The sequence below is a fragment of the Fundulus heteroclitus genome, chromosome 14 (assembly GCF_011125445.2).
Source record: "Fundulus heteroclitus isolate FHET01 chromosome 14, MU-UCD_Fhet_4.1, whole genome shotgun sequence".
In the NCBI taxonomy this organism is placed as follows: Eukaryota; Metazoa; Chordata; class Actinopteri; order Cyprinodontiformes; family Fundulidae; genus Fundulus; species Fundulus heteroclitus.
In genome coordinates, this window is record NC_046374.1 from 33,423,092 (window position 1) to 33,427,466 (window position 4,375).

At 43.6% G+C, this 4,375-nt stretch overlaps 1 long non-coding RNA gene across 1 annotated transcript; it reads right to left on the reverse strand.

Annotated features, from left to right (window-relative positions):
* Positions 1-1,997: 1,997 nt before the first annotated feature.
* LOC118565856 lies at positions 1,998-2,614 on the reverse strand. Its single transcript, XR_004932668.1, has 3 exons — positions 2,473-2,614; positions 2,144-2,401; positions 1,998-2,076 (listed from the first exon to the last, which is right to left on the reverse strand). It is a non-coding gene; the product is annotated as an uncharacterized LOC118565856 (long non-coding RNA).
* Positions 2,615-4,375: the final 1,761 nt, after the last annotated feature.

Below are 4,375 nucleotides of genomic sequence, written 5' to 3' on the forward strand. Positions count from 1 at the left end.
CGGACAGCTGCTGAATGATAGGTTTCCTTTCCTCTGAAGCCAATAACTCATTGCTTCACAAGTCTGTAAGGTTTCAGTTCTCTGAAAGGGGAGTAACCAGGAAGTGCAAATGTTTTGTCAGAGCTAGGAAATAGTTAACCCTCCTCCCTTTTCTCAGAGAAATGGGAGGAGCAGCTTTTCCAGGAAATCTTTGGTTTGCCAATACCTCATCAGCTTTATCTGGCATGATTATTTGCAGGCTTTTGGTGGTCTTTCTGTGTCATTTCAGTTTTATTATTTTAATATTCATGTTTTGTGAGAAGTCAATTGATCAAAGAGAGCATGTCACTTTTCTTAGAGATGTCTAACTTCTATTCTGTTGTTTTTAACATACCTCTTATGGGCCTAATTTATCTTATCATATTTTTCTTTATCTTTTTGAGAAAGTCGGATACAGAAATGTTGAGAGTGCAACTCTTTTTATACTTGCATTTAAAAGACCTTGATGACTGCCCACATGCCACACTTTTATAATAGGGTTCAAACTTTTTTTGCAGGTTGATAAAAGACCAGCGGTAGTTATCTGTCAAATTTGTTCTTCCTTTGCATTCTCAAGAAAATAAAGCCTTTCTTACAGTCGTTTTCTTTTTAAATTATATAACATGAATGCAAACCATGAATTGATAAACTTTCCTCAGCTGACATCTAGTGTTCATTTCCTCGTACTACAGGTGATAAGAACTTGTATGGATTCAAGGGTTTGTGATCAGTCTCAACTGTGACAGCATCGTGTCCATACAGGTAGTGATGGAACCTCTGGCAGGCGAACACAATACTGAGGCGCTCCTTCTCAATTTGTCCAGTTTGTTTCTGTAGGAGTGAGAGCTCTTGATGTATAAGTGACAGGCTGCTTTTCTGTGTGAAACAGCATCCCAAGCCACTCTGACTGGAGTCACTGTGGACTGTGACAGGGTGGGTCACGTCGTAGTAATGTAGCACTGGCACTTGTCCTTCAGCTCCATCTTCTACTGTTCTAGTCATGTAATCTTCAAGATGGGAAGCTTTCAGTCTGTCCCACTGTCCTGCTAAACATTTCAGCTCTGATTGGAGATTGTCCACTGTTGCACTAGTGCTGAATTTCATCAGACATCTACTCAAAACTCCCAGAGCATTGTTGGGCAGAGTAGTGGTCTGGAGCTGTTCAAAGTTCCTGGGATCCAGCCATGCTAAATCAGCGAATAGAGTGCCATGTGTCATAAACCTTCTATGAATAGCCTCAAGAGCAGTGTCCAGAATTCTGTTGTGGACATTTATTTCAAATGCTTTCTCAGCATCAGTTGGAGGCTCATCTTGAGCCAATTCTCCTGCTTTAGTTTTTTTCCCCTTTCTCGTTTCTGAGGCAATGCACTTTCAATTTATGTTATTTTATCATATTCATCAAGGGGTTGGTTGGTTTTTACTATCATTACATAGTTTGGGGCTCTGAAAACTGTCCGGCTTATCGCAGGTTCTGATACTGCAGCAGCCGCACTGACATGTTCACTGCTCGCTTCGCCGTTGCCTCCACTACAACCACCACATTTTACATCAGACACCAGAGCAGATGAAGGACCTGCTGTTGGGAACCTGTCAGTCAGTTTGACACATTTCGCAGCGTCCGTTTGAAGAACTCGTTTCTTTTTTTCGCGCAGTTTCTCTGCGCCTCCCTTGCATTTCTTATCCATTACTACTGTGAACACCGCTGCACAAAGTTCCACATGGAGTGTGAAAGTGTTTTTCTACTTTATGATTGGCCTAGCCCTTTAGACTGTCAGGGATGATAACCAATGGGCTGCGGTAGTCTGTGGTAAGGGCTGGATGATCGGAACAGACTCTTGCGCTGTTGATTTTATTTTTCTTCATGCATTATGCAAATATAACGAGGCCGATATTGTCATGTTTGCCTTAAGGTGTCGGGCCCACATGCAGAAATACACTCGGTTACACAGATAGAAGTTTAAGGGTTTTATTGACTCAGGCGGGTCACAAGACGGCAGAACTAATCTGCGGAAGGAGGAGACGGCTTGGACGGGCTCGGGACCAGGGAACCGGATCGATCTAGGAGCAAGGTGAGTGATTAGTACTAGTAAGGGTTCAGAGAGGAGACTAGTGAGCGTAAGCTTACCACGAGGTGCGAGAGAACACGGCCGGGGAGGATGGTGTGTGTGTGGACTCAGCTCTGTTGTTGATGGCAGATGTCCGGGTGGCTGGTGAGCGGGGCGAGGAGGTCCGAGCAGCACCGTGGGTACCGAGATCCAGAGCAGCGAGAGGAACCGGAGGATGTTGGCGGGAGTCTTGGATCCAGAGGTGAGGTTATCGACTCGGAAGGAGGACGGAGGAACTGGAGAGTCACAAAGGGAACCTTGCAGCTCGAGAAGGTAACCTTAGGAAACACAAAGGCAAAGTTAGCGTCGTGGGGAAAATCTGGCGAGAGGTTGTGGCTGCTAGGCATACTGCAACGAAAACACTCTGGCGTCCTCTCGCTGTTCGAGCGCTGTTCTTGTAGGCCACTCTGGTGCTGCTGGATGAGTCGCAGGTGTGCGTCTCCACCCACCAGTCAACCACGAACACCTGTGGAGGAAAGATGGCAGAACTGGCAGAGAGCTGCACAGCCCTGCTAACTGAGTCCTGACAGATATATAATAATAATAATAATAATAATAATAATACATATTATTATTATACATGTCGGGTCTGGCGGCCCAAACAGCACGTCGGCCCACCGGGCAAATGCCCGGTACGCCCGATTACCAGTCCATGCCTGATTATGAATGATAATAAAACTATTCTGTGCAACATTTGTCTAATCTTTATTCCTTCTCATCCTCTCTGACAGGATTTCTACACGTTTCAAATGGTTCGTTTTGTCATTGGCATCCTTTTTTACACAGTGAGTGCACAGTAGTCCAATGTTACCCTACAGTATCTGGAAGACTGAATAGATCTGATGAGCAACTTACAATAACTTCTTATGATGATGTAACGTGATAATATGTGTGATTGACCGTGACCTCTCTCTCTCTCTCTCTCTCTCTCTCTCTCATATCTAAGAATTGTTGCCGTGCCGTGGTGGAGTTTACATTTTACAGTGTTAATAAATTAAGATTTTGGAAGTATTTTAAGTGTCCACTCTCACTAATTTCCATTAACCTGGCCTCAAGGTATTGCACAGTTGGTATACACATTTAGTACACAAAAAAAATGTGGTGGGCCAGTCTAGTCCAAAATGCCAGGGCCGATTTTTTTTGTCCCAGTCCACCCCTGGATGAGGCCAGAGACTTCAGCTCTGACACTGCCATGTCATGCTTGGGAGGCCAGTGCCATGATGTATCTTTGTCCAACAAACGGCACAATGGCTTACAAACACCAGACAGGTGCGACATGATCTTTGCCAGATAATTAGCAAAGCCCATTAGATGCCCCATTCCCTTTGCATCTAATGGGTTTGGCATGTTGATTATGGCATTTACTGTCTCTGCATCAGGCTTCGATCGACTAGCTGACAAGATGTGACCATGGAACCAAACCTCTGCCACTTTAAACTGCAGCTTTTCAAGCTAAGGCGCAGGTACACCAGCTATGTTGTAAGTTTGAAGCTGTGTTCAAAACCAGGGAACAAGCTCCTACTTCCGAGCTAGAACCTTTCAAAATAATAGCATGCAACTTAGACTAAACACCGTAACAGTCAGTTTTGATGAAAACATGTTTATTTTACAAGACACAGTTGTAGGAGTGGGTCTAAAATCAATGTTACATGTAACGGCTACAACTCTGATGATGATGTGAGTGATGCTGACTTGGGGAACGTTTATAAGAGGGACTACGAACACAACAGCAGCTCCCCAGGCCATTGTCACATTAGAATCCTAACTTATTTTTGTTTTTTTTATTTTGGAATCCTGACTTCTTTGACTGTGTTGAGTGGACCATTTTTACCCCATTCCCAGCTCCTATTTTTGATTTTCAAGGCAAATGGAATGCAACGTAACGTAACATCATAATAATTAGAAATGTAAGAAGTAAAACAGTACAGCTATTGACAATGGTCTTTTTCTGGAGCCATAACAACTATCGTGTGGAGATGTCTGTGTGAATGTGTAGTGAGAGTCATGACAGTGACATAAACAGTAGACGAACATCTTATGAACATTGTTACAGTACTTACAGGTATCAAACCCCATGTGGAAGCTAACTGGTCTGCAAACTTAGCTTGAAGTTAGTTCCACAATTATCTGTTTGCAGATTAGTGCAATTGTGTCCAACCACTGGTAGAATCTTCCGGCATTTATTTGTGTTCAAAGCAGGATTCTTCTACCATGGCAACAAGTAAACAATGGGAAAGTAATGTCATTAAGGC